Here is a 26427-nt window from a genome sequence, read left to right on the forward strand (position 1 = left end):
GACATTTAACAAAGTTAAATAGCATGACAAGTTTCTGTTATCCCACGCTAATCACTCAATACGTGGTAAGGTGCGTATCCCCATATGCCTCGGTCATTTGGACCTCTTCTGCACAGGTACAGTTTAGTTTATCGTAGGCATCGAATATTAGATTCTGCGCGATCTCATATTATTCAACTGCATTCCGAAAAAAGCCTTTTACCATTTCCTGGAACAGCCTTCACATCTCCCTGGGATTGATTCCTTGGCAGTCTCATCTGATCGAAACAAACGTCATTCTCCTGGCTCACACATTATCGAAGTCTCGTGATTCAGCCTATTAGAAACCCAGTTATTCAAGAAACATTCCTTTGTTACAAAGACCGTTCCAGGTGCTCCTGTGAGGGGGACCTTGAACTGAATCATGATCGAAACAGTTTGGTTGAGAGGATCTAGATTATCGCCTGTGTGCTTCTGTCTGACGTCGTACCTAGTCCTCTAAACCATGTGTTAATCCTTAATGTGATCTCAGCACGGTATTGGAAATCTTTTTTCCCATCTTTTTCATCGGTAAGTTTACATTATTACCTTTTTATATAAAACTATTTCCTCCTCACATTGCCTTTCTGCATGTAATGAAATATTGTGTAATGTTATCTCCTGGCATACGTTGGAGTTGTTCCTAGAAGTGTGTATTTAAGACTGTTTAAGAAAAAAAAAGTAGTGAGGGGTCGAAAAAATAATAATTAACATAGCAGCAATTAATTAAAAAGGTTCAGAAAAATGCAGTGCTGTATTTTTTCCAAAGACGGAAGGAGCAAATCAATGTCGGAAGTTATTGAAGCAAAAATATTTGTCCATTTAGATTGAAAATAAGGAGGCAAAGCGGTTTTCTTACTTTAGACATTCTCAGGCTTTAACATATAAAAATATTGTGTTAATATTTCATAAGGGTCTTTCCAACGCATGAACTCTGATTCTGAAAGAATGGTGATCTGAGAACGTTATGCCTAATGAGAAGGGTAAATTGATAAGGTGTAATGACAACCAACTTAGTATTGTTATTTTTGGCGCAAGAGCTACTTAAGCCATATTGCGCTTACCAATTATGTGGCATTGCCATTTATTAGGCTTAAAAGTTATAAATGAAAGATGGTACCAAATGAAGACCTTTAGATTTTGCGGAGCTGCAGTTTTGTTCGAGATTAATTCAATTCAATTAATTAATAAATTAATTGTTTCAGTCTGATGTGCTAAATTCATTCTCAAATGAAAAGTTAGTTAAAAGAACGCTTCTCCGACGTTACATGTACGATATATACATGGGTAATCAGAAATAGAATGTCTGAAAAATACACGTTAAATATTTATGTACGACGGTCATAGCCTCTTTCTGTATATAGATATGAGCAAACTGGGTTTGCTGCTTACTGCATAATCTCATATTGTGGAGGCACTTCGGTACAAGTTGTCTTGGTATTGTAGTACTCTAATTAAAATAAACTGCTCCAATGGAGAAGTACATTGTGTTCTTTTTTAATTTAAAGCGTATGCCGCCACCCAGACCAGGATTTCGACTTTGATTAGAGTCTCATCAGTAGGCAGGTAGAAATTGTAAAGACTCAAGTAAAACGAGCAGATAAGACTACTACCGATAAGGCTCCAATCAGAGTCGAAACCAGGGTTTGGGTAGCGGCATACACTTTAAATGAAAAGCAATTATACTTCTTCATTGGAGCACACTGCCTTATATTTAGCGCAGTGCAAGACCAATTCCTGGCGCAGTTTGCCTCCCTATATATGAGATCGATGCACTTTGTAACAAACCAGTTTGCTCATAGCCATGCACAGAAAGTGGCTATTCCAGACATGTACAATGACTTCATATAGCTTAGGCTTATATGCTTCACAATGGCTTCATATGCCTTAGGCTCAACTGTTTCAAAATTTATGTTAAAGACATTACAGTCTATTAGGTCTGTATTTATTCGACATATTGCATAATATGTCGAACTTCCAAAAGGATGGTTTCATTTCAATAAAACTGTAGCTTTCTTCCGAAGATCAATAGCCGATTGGCAGATTACGCAACTTCTCGCTTTAGGGAACTGAGCTCAACAGATGTAAGTTATGTCACATGTCAAGGCATCCGATTTTTGTCGTCATGAACATTCTTATCTTCATAACCTGAAAAATATAATTAAGAAGCAAAATAAAATCATCAAAAATTCAAGATTTCCATATCTGTCTACTCAGGTTCAGTATAATGACTGTTAAGGTGAAGCCAATTAAAGTTTATGACTCTCTTTCTTAAGAAAATGAAATTAAGGAGGTTCAGGTAATTTTTTTTATACTAAAACTATATTTTAAACCTTATTTCAACCACGATTTAAAGAAAATTAATATTAAAATTAAAAGAAATCAAAGAACATTAAAATACTCTTAAGACACTTATACTTATGGTTAGTACAGATTTTCTGTAAAGGCAAGCAAATATAATGATGGAACTTCAAAAATTAATGAATTTTTCTAGACGAGATTATTGGGAAAACTCATGAGAGCGTAAATATATTAAATTGTCCTGTTTCTTCGTTTAAACGTCTCTCACATGTCCAGTACTTTGTCCCATAGATCAGAAAGTTCAGTGTGCGTCAGAGTTCTTAGGAAAATGTACCCCGTAAGTTTAATCTCTGCTCCACTCTGCAAGACCATTTGCGTTGATTGCGCAAATGGCTTGCAGACCGTCAAGACAGAAAGATAAACTCATTGAGCTAAACAATAATAGTGACTGTGTTTCTGGGCATATATCTGTCCATAGTGCGACAGTTCTTATGGTATATTTCTCCATACGAATGAATGTTCACGGGCCGAGGAAATTTTTCTACTGCTTACTGAGATACAATATGTGCATGGCTTGTTTTTTTTTTTTAAATCAGTAACATGAACAAAATCACAAGAAAGCACACTGTCGCAAGAGACTTCGTCACATAACACGAATAGATGAAGGCAGCCTCACATAGGAACAGCCCATCAATCAGGCCGGTTCAAGACAGCCCTGTGAAACACTTTCCTGTCCAAAGCAAGATCTAGGTCATGTTTGTTTATTAATGCCATATTTTTCTTTTCTTTTCTTGTCAAAAGGAGTTCTTAGATACCTCTAACCTCGATTTACTGATGTGGAAGATAATTTTCTGTCTAGAAGATTATCATCCTATTAGCCGCTGGTGCATGGAAGTTGAGATGCATAGGAGATCTGGAACATAAGTTGATCCAGAGAAAATATGATGCAGCAGCTTAAGATCCAGGGTAGTTTGTTGTGTTTCCAACTTGAAGGCCAGAAAATTCGGCTGTAGAACAAGTGATTGCGTTTAGAAAGATAGTATATGAATTTTATTTGCAATGATTCTATTTGCTGTTTCAGAGTTGTATAGTGAATGTTCCATTTTGGGGCAACAAACTCCAATATAGGAAGTACAGTTGCTTTAAATAGAAGCACCCAGAACTGAGACAAAAGTAATGCCTTCTGACTGTCCTATTTATTTTGACACTGTTTATTATCACTCATTTTGGGTGGGATCAAAAGGTTGTTTGTTGAGGGCCCCTAATGTTGACATAGGCAATTTGGCTCTTTGCATGTTTCCAGTGTTTGAAGGTTAGTATGAGCAGTAGATACAGAGGTCCGGATCAAATTGAAGCGTTCAGGTTTTAAGACGTAAAGAACTGAGTTTTTGAAGTGTCTGTCTTTTTCGGCTTGAACACTGCGTCGGGGAATTTCGAAGGTTTTTAGGTGGAATTCGTCAACTAATGAGATGTTCAAGTGATCATGTTTCGCTGTGATAACAAATCGGTTGGAGGAGTACATCTACTGATTGGACAAGAACAGCAATTTCCTTCTCGATAATTAATAAATGAATTTTTATCGTACAAAAGGGTAAGTGCATCAACCTTCACAGCGAGGGACGCTATGGGGGTTAAATAATTATTAAGCTACATAAATAGAAACTACAAGGTAATTCAAAAAAGTATTACTCAGTAACTATATTATATATGAACATGTAATCAAAACCAATTTGTAAAGGAACTATCACAGTTATTCCTATAATCTCCCAAATGCCCAATATGCACCCCTCGTGTCACACGGCACACATTAATTTTGTAGTCTAATTCATCCCAGAACCTGTTTTTTAAAGTATTCAATTCTTTCAGAATCACCTTGTACATAAACAAGAATTAAAATAAGGAAGGATAGTTGTGATTACAAAACTAAAAACGGATAAAAGAACTGAGTCGAGGTTACTCTCGATGGCAAAGAGGCTTCGGGGTGAGGATGAATCTGTGGCTAGGTTCTTCATAGTTCGAAGTGGGGTTACTGGCTTACAGTTATAACTGATCACAACATCGTATCACAGATCGCAACAGCTAACAGATAAAAAAAAATGTGGCAAGGAGTGGCTGATGAACTAAGAAGTGGTTACCAGGGTAAAGTGAAAATGGGAGGATAACAAGAGCATTTAATTTTTCTAAAGCAGAAATAGGATGGGGTGGGTAGAGGATTTTGAGGCGAGGCCTGATATGGGGAGATATTTCCTTCACTTCATAAATTAGGGGATGCAGGCATATCCTAGGACTTGTTCTGCGAGCAGAAATACCGCGAACAGAATAACTGGTATTATTACAGTTCACTTTCTCTTCTGGCTGTATGCATGGAAATTTATTGACCCAGTGTTTAGAGAGTTGTATAATATCGCCCCGATTAAGCTATTATTGTGATAAATAAAGTTATATTTTGTCATTCAAAAATACGTACACGTATCTTATTATAAGAACTGTAAGCAGGGTTTGGATATGTGCGCCAACTCGACTCAGATCACGAAGCAAACATAAGTAAATTCCATGTATTCTAAGGATGGTTTGTTACTTTGTGGCACAAAACCCTACATTTTTGTCGTTATTGAAACTGCGCCTTTCAAAGTGGTGAGAAGTAAAAAATGCGCTCTGCTAGAGAAATGTGGTGTTGAAGTAGGACTGAACGAATAAATTACTGGATTTCGCCTTATTAACATGTCAAGACAGTGACAGTTGTTTGGCATGTATCCCAAATAATGCCAGTGTGTTAAAAAGAACAGAACAGCACGGAAACTTATTCAGATAACTTAATTTATACATCGAAATAAGTGTTTAAAAGTGTTGCTACTGACTATGTCGTTGTCTCCATTATTTCTTGTCATTTTGTTTCCTCATAACCCATCTGTGAAATGAGAATGGGTCGAAAATACAAGGGTATCTCCCATACCGTTGTATTTTCCTCGTTCTTAATGTGCCTTCGTCTCAGAGGGCTCGCGGTCAGCGCCTAGAATGTCTGGGGAAATTAGACAGGTTTCTGATGCGGTGGGTTTTCCGTCGCATTCTGCGCCTCTTTAGTCTTTTTTATGAGCGTTCAGAGGCCAATTTTCGTGTTTAACTCAGCCCAGTTGAAGAAGACTCCTTGGAAATTCCTCGAATCTACGATGGAATCCGAAACAAGGACTTATCCAAATGAGTGACTCTGAAACCGTTACAAGGTCATGGAGGACTGTAGTTTTATATTTATTACGCTAAGAAAAATACTATAAACTTAATTACATAACGCGCTGAGACTTCAACTAACTCTTAAGTTTACAGAATAAACAATAATGAATATTTCATTAGAGAAATAAGCAATTGGAGATGTTCAACCTAAAGTAAGAAATGATAAAATATGGACAGAATTTCTCGGATGATCGCTTCATAACGAGACAGAGATTCTCTCAGAAAACGTCTAACAGAACTGTAATACCCTCGTCTTCATCGTACCTCTACTTAATAAGAGAAAGAATACGAAATATCAATGGAGCTTTGATTTGACATCCTTAATTTTATCCCTATGGGAAACTGATCAAACTAATAGAGGAAGAGTAAATCCGTGAATTGAAATAATTAAATGATTAAGATAAAAAACAGATAAGTCGATCATAATTTTATACCTCAGGCAACTATTTTCATTTTTATCAAATTAAGGCCATTTTAACACAAATGAAGGAATCATTTGCTTCTTATGAAAAGCTTTTATATGAGGCACCAGTGGGAAAGCATTTTTTCTGGTTATATATATATACACTCACACAGAGTGCCTAATATAACAACTACAGTGACATTAAGTTCAGCGACATAAAGGTTAGGTTATTATTATGAAAAAATAGAAGATTGTGCGGATTTTGAATGGATCAAGACATCCAAAGGGAGGACTTCTGAAGGACCTACACTTCTAAAATGTAAACGTTACGATGAATTAAAATAAAGACGAAAGTGCTCAGGTCATTGTAGCTGGTAATATCTTTCATTTGGGCTTCTCAGCAATGAAGCGCGACCTGTGTGCCACCCGTGTGCTCTAGAATCGGTCAGTTTATTTGGATATAATTCTAGATTCACAACATGCGAAATGCAGCCAATGTTCCAACGTGGGTCTTTTCTTGACGACACCTTAATTGTAGTGTCTGTTCATTCGAGCTGTGGACTGTGTTCAGCTTATTTTTTGCATCAAAAAAGGGAGGACTTCTGAAGGAATGTGACACCTGAAATTAATGTGTACTTATGGCACAGATGAAGGCAATCCCTCATTACTTTCTCGTCCATCACACTTACACTGTTCAGTCTTTATACCAGTTAGTCCACCCACTATTGTCAACAACTACAACGTTATCCTGTTTTATTGGTGTGGCCCTGAACATTCAATGTGTCTTTTATTTATCTTGCAATGAAGGTGATGGAGCACATTGGCGGACAATGATCTATGCGATACCTTCCTCTAGGAATTTTGCCTTTAGTACAAATATCCTGAATTGTTTGTAAGCAAAGCATCTTCCTTGCTGTGATTGCCCTTCTTTACATTTAAAATGCTTCAATTTTAACAAAGCAGAATTTATGCCACAACAGTAGTACTTTAACTTTTTTTTATAACTATTACATTATTCATTTCCACGCCATTTTTAGGTTTGCTACTCGAAAGCGTAGTGTTTCCTTATGACCTAGGTTCAACTTTGAAAGAAAACAGTGCCGAAATCAAGTTCGTGATCCGTGGACTTCTAAAGGCTAACCCAAAGTCCAAATCGTGGGAAGTAGTCAAGAACAAAATTTGGCATTGCTTGCAGGGATGAAGCATGGAGACTCTGAGGACCCAGAGCCTCTATGGTAGCTATGAAGCCCTTGCACGAACCCTGAAAATCTGACTAACTAAGGTAAGGAAAGATCTGGAAGAGAGAAACAATTTACAATACTGCATGCAGATAAAGAATGGATTTTTATTTTTTTTTAAATAGCGATCAGGAAGATGACTATAGTGTGGCAGTGGTATCCCGTTGCGAAGGCAAAGAGATAACACCGCCACATTAATTTCCCTAGTAGATCCATACATAGAAAGAAACACTTAAAGAAATAACTAAGGCGGCATAAATAGTGGCCGAAATAGTGCCTCTTTCCCCGCTGTCATTGCTTTTCTTGACCACTTAAAATGACTCAATTTTAACATATCAAAATTTGTATAAGCATTCATATCCAGCAGAAGCAATACGGCTTTTTTTTTCAATCGCTAGCGAGCGAAAACCTAGTAGAATAGTAGCCACTTGAAATGTAGGAATATTACGACAATGCAGAAAATTAGATAAAACCATAAGATGAAAAGGAAGTGGTCAGAGACAGATGAAGTGGGAAAAATTGAAATGAGATGGCCCAGTCAAGTAGACTTCTCGAGTGGTGACTTTAGGATAATCTATTCTGAAGATGTACAGGAAGAGCAGGAGTAGGTATTATTGTAAAGAAAGAAAGAATGGGGGACCAGAGAAATAAAATTATACATACAACACAATGATATTGCTGTTGTTATAGGGTTTTAGGCGCATCAGTGAAGTGACTTAGGCCATATTGGGTTGTATAAATTTATCTGTAAATTATAAAAGTTAAAATAGTATAAAAAATAATTAAAAATTATAAAGTGGCATAAAAATTAATGGGATAACCAATTAAAATTATTTCATGTTTAAGTTAAACAGTTGACCAAGCCGTAGTGAAGAATATCTATAAAGAGTTCTGAGGGAAAGGAACATAACTCTAAAAGTGGAATATAATAGAAAATTAAACACGAGTAAAACAAAGGCGATGGAGTATAGCAGGAATCATGTTAGAGCAGAAAATATTGCAATATAAATATACTACTTATAAAGAAAACTTATAAGTAATAAGAATCATGGGAAATGATTCTTATTCTTATTATTTATAAAGACAGATGTTAAAAAAAAAAGAAAAGAATTTATTCTTAGAATAATCTACACAAAACAAGCTTTTCTTGGGGCAGAGTTAATAAGTTAATCCTATAAACGAAAAAGAAATTTATAAAGAGCTATGTATGGAGCATAGAATTATATGGATGTAAGCCCTGGATTGTAGGAGATGTGCAGAAGTGAAGCCTGAAGGCATTCAAGATGTGGTGCTCTAAGAGACTACTGAAGATTCCATGGGTTGATAAAGTTAAAAAAAATGCGGACGTAATAGAACAGGCTAACGTAGAAAGGACCATATGAAAAAAAAAGAAGAGGAAAAAAAGAGAGAAGAATTAATTGGACGCACATTTAGACATGAGAGAGTCTGTTGAGAACAATTGCAGACTGAAGACAAGAATAATCTACACAAAACAAGCTTTTGTGTAGATATATATATACCATAACATAAAGGTGGCAATGAAGAAGATGGCAGGAAGACGAAATTAGTGGAGCATTCATCATACCAATTTCCGGATTGAATTAAAAGAAGAAGAAAGCGTATACGCTTCAATGTGTGCATTAAGTCAAAGCAACTAAGGCTATGAGGCAATAGTATATTGTGTGGATGATTGCATGTATCATTAGGTAAGTTTTTGAACGAAACACCGAAGTTTCTGGAAGGAAAAAACATGCAGCCATCGCTTGAGATTGACTAATTCAGAGACATTGTTAAAAAAAAAAAAAAAAAAAATATATATATATATATATACACACACACATGTATATCCTCGCGTTATTAACGAGGTTCGAACTCGTGCCTTTTTCGCGGTGTGGGAACTGATACGGGTATCCTTCTTAACGAAAACTCAGGACTATTTGAACGCACGAATAGCAATATCGGTTTCGTGATATTGTTCAGTGACATGATGCGTAAAAACAAATCTGTCATTACAAAATAGAATTGCTCATTTCAGTCTGTCATCCCCTCCTTCCAGTTCTAAGTTCATTCATGCATAATACGATATCGCCAACATATATAGTACGATAACGCCGGCAATACGCTAACATCAATTAGAAGTATCAACAGACGGTGATTACCGCAGCTTAATATTTATTCTATAGTTGTGCTTTCAAAATATGATGGCTGTCACAGTTATACTATAGGCATTTCCTTTTGTCAAATCGTGATCAATGAAAACTAGTAGCTGATTTTTGGGTCCTCTCTCTCTCTTTCTCCCCGCCCCCTTTCTGTCTCTGTTGGAGGAATTTGTTTATTTTATTTAAATCAATTCGAAGTATACACCTCAACTTGGAGACGTTTTAGACCTCTAAGGATCTCATCAAACTTTAATCTTGATAAGTTACCCAATATATATAGTTCTGATAAATATAAAAATGCCTCGCTAATAGAGATTAAAAAATAATGGATTGACTACGGTTATCGATTTAAATTATTAGTTTAATCCGATTCAGATTTATTTCATAGGAGTCGTTTGGGCATGGATAAGGACTAATCATTAAACGCGACTAAACGAAAACAATAAAATCATCAAAACGAGAGAAAATAGTCAAAGCTTTTAACTTGCCTTTCAACAGAAAGAGATCATATAATCACAGGTGCATGGCTTTGTGGAATCTCGCCTTAAGTCCTTGAAGTTATTCTGAAACGATGAAAACAAATAATACCATTAAAGTGTTTTACACTGTTAAGTAACTTGGTCTCGGACAACAGATTAAAATTCAGCTATTAAAGAAAGATTTATCCGATATCGGCCTTAAAGTTAGAAATGCATGCAGGGGTACCTGCAATTACCAAGGCTAATATAATTTAGTTACATACTATGACTACTTTAGAAATTATAACTTGTTATTACTGACATCTTGATAACGGTTGCTGAAAAGAACCTTCGGCACGTAATCTTGTAAGTGCTTACCAGAGCTCCGCGCGTGCGTTTCTCCATCTGTTGACACGGATTACATTCCACTGAGTTGATTATAATTGTCCAGAAGGTAAAAACTGCCGAGAAATCCGTCCGGTTTATCTTTTAATGTGTTGCCATTGGCAAGGCGCCGGGATATCACGCCGGCCGAGACTGGCTCTCGTAATGTGTCTATGTTTCGGAACATCCGTTCCTCTCGGCAGTCGTACTGAGGTCGTTCGTTTCTTAATAAAGGCTCAGAAACACCTTCCCACTCTTTTCCTATGCGCAATGAACTTATCAATTATTTCATCTCCAACATCTAAGGGCCGTTTGCAGTCTCAAAGGAGTTGCTTCTTTCTTTCTTTTTACGTCATATATATGTGTTTTCTGGTCACGTTCGTAACCCGCCTGTAATAAAGATTTCAAGCGGCAGGTTTCTAAGTAATAAGACATTAAGATGAGTGCGTTCAAGGGCCACTCAGTTCTTGGCTTCGTACACTTTGTACAGCTCATAACACGAAGGATAAAATTCACTTTTTGCTATTACCTTTGCAGCAAATTTATTTTCATTTCACGTCTAAAGTGTTTCTTACGAGAGAAGAGAGAAATATGGAACACTAAATGTGTGTGAGGGACAAGAGAAAGGAAAATGAGAAAACTCATTTACAAAGTACAGTGAAAAAGGAAATGAAATGAAGTAAAAAAAAAGATGAAAGAGAAAAAAAACCGAGGTTATCGACTGCATAATGGATTATGGCATTCATATCGATTGGATAGTGCACATATATAAGAATGATTACAGCTAGTGATTATGAAGGAATAACATTCCCTCTGTTAACAAGAGTATTATTTGTAATGGTCGGCAAGGAGACAAGCGTTTGAGCATTCTGATGATAGAAGAATAATTCCACTTCTCTCATTTAATGTATATTCGCTTGGCTAAGATGTTTTTTTTTTTTTTTTTTTTTTTAATTTAAAAGGTTTCTCTCTTTCTTTAGAAGTCTGAGTAAAGAAAACTTTCGTAATGCAATCTTCAGTTTACACAGGAAATGTATGTTTTCATTGCTTTCTCACAGCATATTACTATCGCCACTTTTGCTTTGGAATTGCTCCCAAAAAACGGTGCCTCTTCCATTTGAAAGACCTATAAAAGAAAGTGCCCATTATATGAATCACAATACTAGAGGTGAGAGTGCTGCATATCAGAGATGGATGCTATCCTTGCAAGCTCTGATTTGCCTCCAGTCTCTTAAGCCAAAGACTCAGTTCCGTCTGCTAAATTTTTTCTTGGTTTTCTATATGTTTTATTTTTCTATTGATATATTTATATTAAAATAGACTATTGAGGTGTTAAGCCTAGGAATATATATTAACAGAAGGAATCGTGTCTTTTGCGTTAAGAGACTGGAGGCATTTTCTACAGATGAACACAATGTGGAGAAGATTTTTTTTTTTTTTTTTTTTAGTTTATTGAATTGAGGTGGATATATTTTGTAGCATCGGATAAATTTTTACTTCCGTGGAAATTAGAGAATTATCCCATTTAATTCGATTGTATATCATTTTATTATCATGAATAACTGGTTTATACCACACGTTAACAACAGCTTTAAAGTGTGATATAAACCCAAATGTTCATTGTTTAATAGTCACCACTGATTTCGAAATGTAAGCCCATAGCCTATTGTTATAATAACTCATATTTAAATTAATATAACTGCAATTGTACGGTTATTTATTGTTTATTTTTGTATTTATATTTTGTTTGTACATCTGCGTTGTAATATTCATCTGGCCATCTAAATAATTTATTTTATTTAGTTAATAAATAATCTTATTGTTATTATCTATTCCTTATATTTGGAAGTGATAATGCAATTCAACTGTTTCATTTGCATGTGAATGAATCTTAATTAGGAGCGCCTTGTAGCAAGTTCTATTAATAAGCCTCAATTATAATAGCTTTCCTGAACATAATTCATCTTTTTGTATGATTTAGAAAGCAATTCTGTTAAAAAAAACACTACTTTTTTTTTCTTAACATTAAAGAGACTTTTGCAGACTGTTCTTAGAGTTCAAAAAACATTTCTGGCAAAATAAAACGTGCGTTCAAGCAGCATCTTTGCCTGTGCTGCTTGAACGCACTTAATACATCAGAATCAGATCTCTGTTTGTCCCAAAAAGCAGTAAATTCGTTAAATGCGCTTTTGTTAGTATAACTCTGTTCTTATCGAACTCTGCAAGAGCTATATAAAAACATGGAACGTACACTGAACAATTTCAAATTTTTTTGACTGGCATTTGCACAAATATATACAGAGTAAAACGGAGTTATGAAACCTATCGAACTTGGATGGGTCAAATCCAACGCTTCGCTTCTGCATAAACAGCTTTGCTTAATGAAACAAAACCTCCTTCAATTTTTGTTTTGCCATGAATTAAAACTCTGTGTAATCTGATATTAAGAATGTTAAGCTTTCAAAATGAGGGATAGGGTGGAACATTATATTTATTATTACACCAAGCCACTACTTTTCTTGTCCACGGATAAAAACCACACAGATGAAAGAAATATAAGAAATACGTTAAAAGTACTGCACCATTAATCCTGCCAGGCATACCAGTCGTGCAGTTTCAAAAGCAACAGCATATGATGAATCTGGATATTTATATCGTTAAGGTTTCATAGTGACTGGTTGTTATGGTAACATATAAGAGCCAGTTGGTGCAAACAAACGTGTTCTTATACTTGTATGCGATATGATGATGATGGTATCTGGACCAGTGTTTAGCCTTTCACACATCGGTATTTTGATGTTCTTAAAAGATACGGACTGAACATTTTCTTAAGACTATTTTGAAAAGTTAGATAAGGATCTGAAGGTCTCTTTAATTCAAGAATTAGGTCCTATTTTATGTTTTGTTTTCCCGCTCAGAGAGAGAGAGAGAGAGAGAGAGATAACAAAAAAATCTATTGTAAACGTCACAAACCACTTCTGTCACCTTTTGTATCACCAACCCAACACATTATTTTGTTTCCTAATACGGAAATTTTTTCTCCTATTTTCCTTCGCTTCAAGAACTGTTTCACTCAAATGATTGAGATTTTTGATAGCTTTTGCAAAAGACTTTCGAAAAGAGTTGCATTTATTAAAATAGAGATAAGCAACTCAGATTCTTTCGTATTATGTCAGAATAGTGCGTATTCTTTGCGTGGATTTCTCTGTTTTTAGGGGAATAAAATACTATATTTCTAGCAGAAGGTTGCTATCTGTACTTGAGTCCGATTAGCGCAGCCCCACGTACAATAAAAATCACAAGAACATTTCTTAAGTAATTGTCAGGATTCGGTCCCTAAACTGTATTACTTAAAAGGAACAGAATAACTTGACTTAGCAGGCAGGATGTGTTATATGAAAAATTTGAGTAGGGTTTTTGAATAATGAAATACATCCTTTTTATTTACACAAGCATATTGAACAAAGAGATAGTTCGCAAAAAATGAACGCACGATTTTACCGATCATCTTCATAAATACGAGATCATTTAATGCAAGAAGCATTGGATACTTCCTTAGATTCGATTCCTTCATATAACAAGCTACAATGACATGAATACCTGACCCACGTATAAAATGCCTGTAAGTATCGACCAGAAATTGTATGGTGAGTTGACAACTGTCTAAATATCTTCTTATAATAAGATCATCCTTAACTTACACAAATATAAAAAGCGAAGGGTCTCTGTCCATGTTTCTACTGCATTAATTGAGCTATTTTCAAAACAACCTTACGATTAGATGAATTACACATAGCTTGCCAAACATAACCGAGGACTAGTTCAATTCACTGTTAGCCAGATTTGAAGAAGCTGGGACTTAATCAGATGTGAGTTATTTCATAATTGTCGTAGATTGTAAATGAAATTTATTTGTCGAAACTACGAGGATTCTAAATAATTTTTCCTAGGCGTGATTCCTCTGTCGGAAGGGGTAGTTCCTTCCTCATGGTTCTTTGCCACAGCTTTAGAGCCCCTCCTTGGGAAGCACCCAAACTTCCTCTCGTATGCTGATGATCTCAAGATGCTCGTCATTTCAGATGATCCGACAAAAGTAGATGCAGTCGCCTCTGAAACACAGGACATCCTGATTGAACTCTAGGATTATCTATGGTGTCTGGGGCTAAAGTTGAATACTCAGAAAGCAGCACAGATGACCTTCACAAAAAGGAAAACAAAGAATGAAATAACACTCAAAATCGACGGGTCCGTCATTGAAAAATTCACTCTCACAACGATTTGGGGTTGAAGCAGGATGACAGACTGACCTTCAAATACCACCTCAATATGGCTAGGAAGAAAACACTAGCGGCCCTCTGGGCGATCCGACAGGAGCTGGTCGGCCTTAGGCCTCGAGGGTTTCTCTTGGATTAGGTCCAAAGAAATACCGTATGCACCTGTGCTTTAGTCAGGAGCCTCCTCTCCTCAACTCAACAGATTTCTTGGAACATAGTATTGGCTCCTGAGATGGTTAAACAGGGCGATGGGCCACCCTTTTACCATCTCTCGGAGCGCGCTATACGCAAACCTCGGCATGAAACCATGGGAAACCATCATCAAGGAGAGGAATTTGCACACTTTGGCACAATTGCTTTGTGGCCAAATAGATTCATCCGACATTTGGGAAGTGAAGATAAACCCTCGAACTACCGAACGAACCCGGTGCAGTGCAACACCTCTTAGATCTTCACTACAAAACCTGCAATACCTAGAATACCGAATACGTTCGGACCATATAACTCCCTTAGAATTGATGCCTCAGCTTTCTGCTACTCCAAGCGCTACAGACAGGACATCCTGAAAGAAGTGTATAAAGTAGAATTATTGTATTTACAAGTAAGCTCACATGGACATTGAAATTTCAAAACTTTCACAGTTTTGAAATTTCAATGTCCATGTGAGCTTACTTGTAAATACAATATGTTTTACTTTCTTTTAATTCAAGCTATGTAATCGCCTTGAATATTTATAATGTACACCCTTCTAGCCAAACCGGCTGTTCCGGGGGTGCCTGCTGATGTGTAAATAAAAAGATGTTAATAATAATAATTCCTCTCCATATTCTGTTTGGCATTTGAGATTTATCAGATGACTAAGTGAAAACAGATGACTCGGAATCTTTAACAACTGTGTCAGAGCTACTGCTATAGAAAGAGAGCACAGAGAGACTACTTTGTTATACAACAGGAAACATTCTGGCTACATTTGACGGTAGTTTTATTATTAGATTAAATAAGAAAGATCACCTTAACAATAAAAATAATTTAATAATCATGCATGTCAATATGCTTATTGATATTTTTTTATAATCTCCAAGTAACCTGTAGAAATAAAAATGATAATTACCTTATAGTTATAATTAATTCTGTTAAATTAATACTTTTACGAATGTGACCTAAATGCTTCCTAGAAGAACGTTTTTGTAAAACATTTCTTAGCCAACATTTTACATCGGGTTTTGTTTCAAAATTTGCAATCTCTTTTTTATATAGTTTAAGTATATTTAATAGAAAGAGCTTTATGAATTTAAAAATAAGACTGTTTATATATTTCGTTAGCAAGAGAGTGTGAACAAAATTTAAAAAAAAAAAGAAAAGAAAGGGAGCATTCACGATATACAGATGTGATGGAGCCATTAGAAGGGAAGAAATATCGGTATCTCTAACGTGCTGCAATCTTCCATTGGAGAAAAACAGACAAATGCAGGCCTAGTTAAGAAGGAGCTGCCTCGAGACACATGACAGAACCATGGGATAAAACATGGAAAAATGTTTGTTTTAAACAGAGAGATAGATAGTCTGCATTACTTGGTGCATGAATAGCTTAAAATGCAGCTTCGCCTTTGAAGTTAAGAATATTCATGCATTACTGAGTTTCAACGTACCAGTGAGTTTTCAGGAGGAAATAAAAATGACTTAATTACTATGGTATGCAAATGAGTATTGGTATATGGAGTTTATTAACATCGTACTCTTTTGCAGACAAATTTTTCAGGGCTGTGCCCATAATCACAGAGAACAGGAGTAGAAGGAGTGAATTAAGAGTTGGCCTGATGAAACATTGAAATTCATAAAAAAAAAAAAAAAAAAAAAAAAAAAATCCAGCCGATATACACGTATTTCAACATATTTCAGATGAAGTGATGAGTTATAGATCACTCAAAAGAACAGTGCCCTTGGAAATATCGAGAGAAAATGCACGAAAAAGCAGAAACTAAACGTCTCTAATAAATAAGGAGTGAATTTTATAAATATAGAGAGAAAATTTTAAGAATAATTAAAGGACCACAGTTCTCTACGTTGGATTTGTACAAGATTAACAGTAGTATGATAGGTCATCTTTTTGTTTGAATGAAAAATGTCTAAGAAAACCTACATTGGGCAAGGCTGACTAACTTAGCTCTTCTCTCCCAAAATGGAAAATACATCAATAAATCCCTCCACGGGATATGAACCCGAACCTTAACGGATGACAAATGACAGTCACTATCATCCTACAGAAATCCGGATGCAAGGAGAAAAGAGGACACTAAACTATAGTTGTGACATGTCCGCGTCAAGAAAGAGTAGAAGTTAATGTCGTTCGTAGTGGAGACATCAAGATCTTATCTAGTAGCCACAATGTCAACAAGATTTTTTTTTTTTTTTGCTATCAATGACATTATGGCAATATTAAAATGCTAAACAGGAGCAAGCTGCGAATCGTTACAGGAAAAGAAGAGATTAATGTCAATGTATGATCTGTTATCCAGAGGAAAGCGAACATTTACAGTGGACATGGAAGAAAGGGTAATTAGAGAGGAAAACACCGAGTTCTGGTTGAGTGGTTAAGATTACTGGGCACTCGAGCATGTAATTGAACAATTCTGAATTATATCATTAACAACAGCAAAAGACTAGGTTTTCTCTGTCATCCTGCCCCATGAAATTTCACACGAATATAGTTAGTACGTTTATACTTTTACGATCCAAAGAAATCAGAATTTAAAAAAAAAAAAAACAAAAGAAAAAAACCTAACGTTCCCATAGTTATTAATTTTTTGAGTGCTGAGGTACTACGTCAGACAAATAATCGCTTCTGATACGCAACCAGTTTTATTACAATTAGGCTTCATATTCCTATTCTAGACTTAAGGTGATTTGTCATCAAATGACACTAAAATAATTTGAATTCTAAGAAGGTAAAGCTACTAATAAATGACAATTGTATTTTAAGTTAAGTATTCCTGGTCGTTCATATCGCAGTTTAACCAAATAATATATTTTTTTATTTATCGTCTATAACAGATTTCATTTAAACTTTGATTTTTCTGTTTACAACAGCCAGTCGTTTCTAAAATTAGCAGCAAAGCTTTATAGATTTAAACGCGGTAATAGTCATTTACAAGCTTATGGAAATAAAGAAATTTAAAGTGGTGTCTTTTTCCAGCAGGTGCTAACTGTCCTCTTCTTACTTTTATGTGTTAATAATCATTAATCATGAGATTTTAGAAAAATAGTGTGAAGTGTTTTATTCATTGTTCTGCTCCAAGTATCACAGAATAATGGCGTGCTGATGTAATGGTATAAGGAGAGAGAACGGATGTAATAATTTCTTTCTTGAATGTATTATACAACACGTGAAAGTATGACACTAAACCTAAACCGTTGAAAATTTTAAGACTAAAATATTCATCTCTTATTTTGAAACAGAACCTGCCAAAACGTTGTGCCAAGCTCTTTGAATATGGCTTAATTTATGATGAGGGATGGCAGATCTGACGTTGCTGCAAACGGAGATATCCTTTAAAATGTTTGGTACTAAGAATTCAAGCTTTTTACTCAGCTCTCAAGCACGAAACTTCTATTTGAACATGTTTATTATGAGTTTAGAATAATGCTTTATTGAAAAAAAAAATCTACATATTATCAGAAACTTTTCTGCTTCCAGTTATAATAGGGATGTCTAAAGTATACCAGAAACAATTAGACATCAGTAATATTTTATATACCGTTGTAGCAGGCAGGATGAAACCAGTTCAAAATTCTGAACTATCTCAACAGAAACTCGCAGATTACGAAAAAAAAAAATACTAGTGTGAAGTGTGTTATGCGGATATTTTATGTGTATATGCAGTATATAAATATTTAAAGTCTATTAATCATTAACTAATTCATTAAATAATCATTAATGAATTAGCAAGTGTGGATGACTACATTTCTTAAGTGCCAGCTTTATGTAGAATTAAAATTTGGTTTTAAAGTTAGAAGACCCTTCTGATGTACATTTTTGTACGCTCAGAAGGTAATACACTCTGTATCCGTCCCCCCCCCCCCACAAAAGAAGCAAAAATTAAATAATAAGGAAGCTTTTTTCAGATTTTTAGCCTCCATGGTAAAAAACCTCTACAATTAAAAGTTATCTTTTTACCTTAAATAATCAGAGACCGTAAATTTTCCAGTGATCTTACAATTTGCTTAATTATCACTGCTGAAAGTTAGCAGTGATTTTAATCCACAAAAACTTTACACACGAAAACTCAAATAGAACGCCTTCATTAATCTATATAAACAGATTAATGAAGGCGTAACAATATTAAAACCATAACTATTAATAAGTAATATTTTATGAATGCCACGTACTTTGTTATTCCCAATAGTTTATCAAAAAATCCTACGATCAAACAAACGTTGTCTGGCAGCCAATAGGCTGAAAGAACATTGATTAGTAAAAGACTGCCCTGAAATTCGGCAATCTAAAGGAGATTATTGATTCGAATCTCCCTTGTCGTGTGCTTCCTCTTGTCAATGTGTGTAGCCACAATTACAGAGTTTTCCTTAGCGGTAAATTTCCCCAATCCATTGTTCTGGTAAGAATATTAATATGCCAGTAATGACAGTCACTTCTTAAAGCTTTATATAATCATGATTTTATCAAAAAAATCCTACAATAAAGCACAAAAACAGCACGGAAAACAAATTCTTTTAAAATATTTTAACATTTACAGTTTCTGTAATTTATATTAAACTTATATAAGAGAAATGAAAGATACGTAGTAAATTGTCCGCATTTCGTATATCAATAAAAGCAACATATTTTCATTAATTAAAACACACACACAATCAGAGATGGCCTAATAATTATTTATTTACCAGCCGAATAATCACATGTAGCATTGCCTTTTCTGTGAATGTTAATTCACAGAAAAGGCAATGCTACATGTGATAGTAAGCGACATTATATCACAGGAAAATGAAAGTACTGAGATATGAAACGTATTTAAGATAAATATGCAAATATGTCAGTGTCTGTGGTATGAAATAGCCACAGGAATTGACTCACTACAAAGTAGCCGATTTGCCAACAAAAATAAATAAAATAAAAAATAAGAACAGCAATGAATCCTACAGTGGTTTTCGTATACTATATATTACTTCTTCAGTTATACAGCATTTCTTGTTAAAAGTAAACGGCACGAAGCAAACTATTGCTTTGTTATATGCAGAAAGACTTAATATTATCTCAACGCTGTCCTGGGTGTATTTGTTGTTTGTCCTCATTTTAAAATCAAGAAAACTCCTTGTTTAAATGACTTGATGATAAACGACTAAATGATAAACCCTAATATGAAATATTTTTTATATATATAGGGCTATACTGCCTTCATCAATTTAGAGAGAGACCATTAATTGATTACAACTTCCTAAACCACTGTTAGAATTGACTTACGATATGTGTTTGCTTGCCCTCAGTTGGGGGTTTTTCACAGCATGGCTGAGTTAGTCGTCTTAGGCGAGGGTAAAGTGGACTCTTTATTTTATTTTATTTTTTTTTGAGTCCAATAAACAGCACATACGTAACTTACAGATATAATACATATACAGCGCAATAGGACCTAAGTTGCCGTGCACCTGAAAACTCTACAGCTGCTACTGCAACTATTGTTTGCTTTCTTAAAATAACAAATGCAAGTCAATTCCTAGGTGTCTGCAGTTTCTATAGATCTATGTGATACATACCGTAATTTTGTTGAAAGCACGTACAGATGATAGCTGAATCCTAATTACATCACAACTTTCGCCTAAATTAGCATGGATTTATGTTTAGAAGCAATCGATCTGAGAAATTCAAAATTTATGTTGGTAAAGTACTTTATAATTATTTTATAAAATTGAACTAACCATTTTAGTAAAAGTAATAAGCTTCAATTATTATTCATTTTGGAAAATTTATATAAAGCCAGCTTTAATTGCTGTTTTTTTTTTTTTTTTTTTGGAAACCCAAAACAAACTAATTAGAGCTTAAAGCACTCTTTTATGTTGAATGGGTTGAGAGTCGAGAATCCAAACGGAAATTATTAACTCGAATTTCTGTCGGTTGTAATTATCAGGAGGGAAATTTCTTCAATAATGAGAAGCATTATTGAAGAAATTTCTCTCCTGATAATTACAACCGACATCTTCAATAATGAGAGAAGCATTATTGAAGAAAATTCAATTCCAAATTCACTTTGGTGAATTTGGAATTGAACCGTGAATGATTGTTGGCGTTTCCCCACGTGTTCGGACTAGTTCTGAAGAAGAAGATGATGGAATTACAAAACTACAGTTACTAATTCGGAAGAACATTGCTCATGGAAATACGAACAGAAAAGATATGTTCTTGACATTTATGTGGCAGGAAGAAGTTCTGGGTGCATATTTTGGGATATATTGTTAATAGGGGAACAATATTCCTTGGAAAGGAAGATTTGAGATATGTATACTTGATTATTTTTCTTACAAACTATTAACGCTGCTTGTAAGAAAAATAATGCTGAGAGCGAAAGTCTACATTCTTTTTATTTTTTTGATGCAGAAGAAGCAATATTTGTAAATCCTAACTCCTAACCTTACTTCAAGAAAGGTTAGGATTTTCTCTAGGAATAAACATATTTTTGTCTAGAAATCTGAGTGGCATCGAAGATAGTTGTAGGAGCAACAGGATCTTTCCTGCGGGAAATAAAACAGTATTCATTTAAGAAGGAATGGAACTAACTGAGTTAACTAAGTTCTGTCACTACTGAAGAATTACCACGAGATCACCATGGCATTATATCCCACTTTTTACTTTAACAGCATAATCTGTTAAAGCGAAAAGTGGGGAATAAAACAATATCTGATGATATTTCTCTATACTCCACAAGAGATAAACTATGGCTGTAATTCAGACAAGAAATTCGTTTATATACAGGAGAAAAGGAATAAGTAAAAGGAGGTTTTTCAAGCATTGCAATATTAGTTGAGAAGACGGACAGTCATCTTTCTCTCTCTAGCAGCCGGGAAGTGTAAACTTACTCAATTGCAAACACAAGAAAGTGAGCTACAGTGAGATAACAAAAAACTTGCCTCGAAGATTTTTATAAATAAATTATCTGTTTATATTTCAGGACAACTACATAAGGTCAGAAGAATTCACAAAATAGAGAGAATACAAGAACATTCTACCGTATTTAGTAGTCACGCGGCTCGAACCATGGTCACTCAAAGCGTGTGCACTTTTGCGCTTGCTTTGAGTGATCTCGCCTTGAACATTCGCTATATGGATCGAAGACAAATTCCTGGAGCAATTGCTTGAGTTTCTCCAAATCATTCCATAAAATTTGTCTACGGATTGATGAAAAAGTCAAGATATGACCCTGTGAATCGACACTTAGAGAATTTATACTGGCAATCGTTAATCAGGCAGTACGTTTTAAAATACTGTGAGAACTGGTAGTTAATGGATTTTTAATTGATCTTATAAACATCGAGATAACAGACAACAGGAAGACAGATTAGTTCCCTTATAAGGAATTAGTTGGATATTAAAAAAATTTCATGCATCAAGAAAAACAGGAGTGGAACAGGAGAACACAAGAAGACGCCATAATAGGAGTTAATACTGAAAGTTTTAATATTTTAAGAACTGATAGAGAAATTCCGTCTGGACGTGGGTGGGGACTTGCTACTATCAAGATTATTCACCATTTCTCTAAACTTTGTTTTTGAAAACCACGGAATATGTATTGATTGTGGAGTATAACAAGAGGTGTCTTAGCAAGTTCAGCGTGAATTTGATAATCTAGATGCCCATGGGAATGTTAGGATTTAAAAAGTTGGAAGAATGAGTCGAAGCTAACGAATATAGCAAGGAACCAAAAATCTTGAATGTAATTTGGATGAAGGGCAGGTTCCTACTTTTGGACGCTTCACTTGATCGCTCATTAAAGTAGCCACTAATTGCAGCAGGCACTAATTACCATCTAGCTTTTTTGACCCAAAGGAAATAAAAGGGCACAACACTTGAAATCAGGTTAGGCCTTTTACCATTTTGAAAGAAATTTCCTTCCATGGAAATAAGGCCATCGGAATATTGATCTTTTCAGTTTTCATTGCAGAATTCAGACAATAGTTTAAATTCTGCATGAAAGTTGATCACTTTAATTATATTATCGATAATGTTAAGTATATAATCGTGGGTTATGTGCTTTCAACATGTGATTACGGGTATTCTTGTTAATGTACTGTATACTCTTGTCTTAGCTCATTTCTTTTGTTCTCTGTGAATTTTCTCTCATGCATCCCTCCCAGATTAGTCTCCCTATTTTTGGCACACGGTGATTTATTTTCATTACATCCTTAATCTTTCCAATCCTGGTTAAAACAAATACTACTTAGCTTTAAGATACCCTTCAGTCTCTCTCCGCTCAAAATGTTGTCTTGCCTTAAATTTGTTGTCATTCTTTTCCAGCTGATAGACTGACATCATGTTTTTCTCTTCTATATTTCCTTTTAACTTACTTCGATCCCTTCACCCATTTATTTTCTTATTTTTAAATTCTTCGAAGTATTTTAACTTTTCATAATTAATTATATTAATTTGGTTTAATCAATTTATTTTCACATTATCCCTTTGGATTGAGGATTCTTCTTTCACTTCCTGTTCCGCAGTACTAAGCAACAGGGCCAATTTCAGAACTTTTTGTTGCAATGTTTACAACTATATTAGAAAAGTATGCAATTTGTGGTTTACTTAACTGAATGACAAAATGGTAACTAATGCAAAATTATAGAGAGCTATATGATACTTATCATTATGAACCTACTAGTTCATTGCTTCCCCCACACCGGGTGGAATTTTTATGGGCTTTTTTTCACAACGTGGCTGAGTTAGTCGGTGTCAAGCGAGGGTACATGATTTTCATCCAGGAAAAAAAAATCCACAGAACACATGCAATTTACAGATAGTATACACAGAAAAATATGGCTTCACTTGCTGATGCTCCTAAAACTACAAGTTCATTGCTCTTAAAAATTGTCTATTAAAAATTGTATATTTTTGGGGTTTGCGTCGAGGTAACTAAGGCCATGAGTTTCTGATATATTTTGTCTGTAAACGGGCGAGTATCCTAGAATCGATTTTCCAGTTTTTATGGATGAAAAACCTTAATTTCCGGGAGAAAAGCACCATTCAACCCACACTGAAGACAAACTAACTCAGCCACGGTAAAACACAAAATGAAAAATTCCCTCTCTCCAGTTAGAGTTCGAATCCAAGTCTTTTCTACATGATAGGAGATTACAGCAATTTTAAACTGCTGTGTTAAGTCGCGAGGGTTGAGAAATACAAATATGAAAACAAAAGTTTAAAATAAAATAACATATATGCATCACTAAGTTCTATCTGTCTCTCTTTCTCTCTCTCGCGCGCTTTCATTTTCCAACACTGCAGGGAAGGTTTAAAAATCGGTTAATGCCGAGTTTAGTGATGAATAAGTGCGACGTGTCCATATAATTAACTTCCACATCCATAAAAAGTCTGCATAATAAACACCTTGCTATTCACTTCAAGAACATAAGTGTTAAAATTTGTTTATTAACGATAAAATCAAATAGTTTACAATTAGGAAATCAAATAGTTTTTGCAATTAGGTCAGTTTTCTACCCAAACGTTAGCAGTTTTCTGTACAATTTAGTTTGCTGATCAAACATGGCGTTACTCTTTCCAAAGCCGGCCATGAATGATTTACATACAAAATTCATTTGTCATATCTATCAACTATCACCTGACTAGCGGTTGGAACGTCCTACCTGACTAGTTAATGAAACAGCTTAGCATATCCTGCATGATACAGCTACACGGAAAGAAATGCGGATCTTTCCAGCGTTTCTGAACTAAAATTATAGCGAAATAACATTTTGACACAACAGAAAAACTTTTGCGGTTAACGTGTTATTTGGCGAACTACCCATTGACAGACAGACATACCTGAATTATTTGCACGTTACGATCCATATCCATAGTTTCGGATCGCAATGTTTCTTCGGCGTAGGCGAGAAGAGCTGCGACCGGGACCAGTGACGCTTGGCGACACACACCCGAGCAGAAGGGCAACACAAATAAACAGACGCACTGATGGTAGCCAGCCGGAGCTGACTTGCATTGCCGCTTGCTTTAAACACCGGCTCAGGACGGCAGCAATTTTATGGGGGATGCGGGACAAATAGTCTTATACAGAGGGCACTCAGCGAGTTCCAATTGACGGCGAGCTGGGATAATTGAAAATCGCTTGCCCCACGACCACAGGTTTTTCCTTGCGTAATGAGATTCGCAATTCATGCCCACACTTGGTTGACCTCTGAAAGAAGGTTTACGAGTTCACGATTATGGTTATCATCAGCGCCGCTTGATTTGGGCAGGAAGTAATAATTGTTATTAGTGAGCAAGAACACGAGGCTTAACCAGTTGTAAGCCTCTTTTATTCAGAACATAAAAAGAAAACAAACAACAAAAAAAAAAGGATGGTGCGTGAATCTATACTGCGGGCACGAGATTCGCCGGAGTAGGACGGGAAGAAATCTATTCGCCCTGGCGCCGCTGACTCTTGCGAACAATTGTAATGGTGATTGCTGGACACTTTAGCAAGGGAGAGAAACGTGTACGTATGCGTGTGTGTATCCGTACGTAATCGTATGTGTGAGAGAACGCTCTTTAGCACTACAATTACTTTTAAGGATAATTATTTCAGGGACGACTGCTATCAGGAGTAGCAACAGACTGGCATTGTTAATACGTGGCTTATACTGATTGTCCTGGTTATTATCAGTATTCAGCCTTGTCAAAAATTTTGTTCTTGAATTCGTTCTTTTCGTGACTGCCAGCAAAGCCGGGTTTTTCATATTTACTTTCACGTCGGGCAAATGGAAGCTGATGAAAATATAGAGTATCTGAATGGGAGGTAGAGCCAATGTGACCAGAATACTTTCTTGATCCGCAGTCGTGTGACAGGTGCTGTTATTATGCGGGCTTAAATAATCAAAGCAACAGCTAGTTATTATTGGACGGCAATAACTTCCTCTTTCATTTCAGGCAGCGTTTAAATCTTGGCTATATAAGAAAATCGCTTCGGAACCTCTTTGGGCTCCGTTAACTAATCGGAACACACCACTAAAATCTGTTCCACTCTTTGTGGTGACAAAATTAATACTTTTTTTTTTTTTTTTTGTCAGAAGTTAATTCAACAGATCCAAACACAATGTTTTTCACTAGTTCCGATGTTCGGAGATTAATTTCAAATGTCTCGAAATTTTACGCTGTAATGACCATCTGGCATTTTGGGGAACCTTTGTTCGAGTTTAACAACAATAGCGCTTTCAGCTGAATGTTAAAAAGCAAGCTGATAAACCAGAACGTCGTCCAGGCTCAATTCAAGAGTAGGTTATTATGTTAGAAAAATGGGGAGGGAAGACTGGCACAGAAGAAAATTTTGTCAGATTTCCAAAAAAGCGTGACGAAATTTTGACCGAAAACTTAACTGCAGTCCTCAAGGTGAAATCAGAGCAATGCTTGTTGTATAAAGCATATTATAATACACAAATTGAGCAAGGCATTATTAAGCATTACAAGATCACTGAATGGTTTTTATTCACATGTTTCAGTTTTTCATTACAGTATTTGCAAAATTTATAACTATATACGGTCTTGACTTTCGGTTGGACAAGTAATAGGTATGTATAATGAAGCGATTATTCACTTGCACTAAGAAATCTTTTTTTAATGCACTGATGCCATCTCTTTATTTTAATTTGAAAGTAAGGAGATTTTTCATTACTTCGAAGCGATACCCATTTCTCATGAAGCTTACAATTTAAAAACTACCTGTAATATACAGGAAGGATGTATACAGCACGATTCATCAG

At 35.4% G+C, this 26427-nt stretch overlaps 1 long non-coding RNA gene across 1 annotated transcript; it reads right to left on the reverse strand.

Moving 5' to 3' along the window:
* Positions 1 to 1585: 1585 nt before the first annotated feature.
* LOC150084497 (uncharacterized) lies at positions 1586 to 24745 on the reverse strand. Its single transcript, XR_016547063.1, has 3 exons — positions 24497 to 24745; positions 9836 to 9910; positions 1586 to 2166 (listed from the first exon to the last, which is right to left on the reverse strand). It is a non-coding gene; the product is annotated as an uncharacterized LOC150084497 (long non-coding RNA).
* Positions 24746 to 26427: the final 1682 nt, after the last annotated feature.

This window comes from Mastigoproctus giganteus, chromosome 6 (genome assembly GCF_048544385.1).
Source record: "Mastigoproctus giganteus isolate SK-2022 chromosome 6, ASM4854438v1, whole genome shotgun sequence".
NCBI lineage: Eukaryota > Metazoa > Arthropoda > Arachnida > Uropygi > Thelyphonidae > Mastigoproctus > Mastigoproctus giganteus.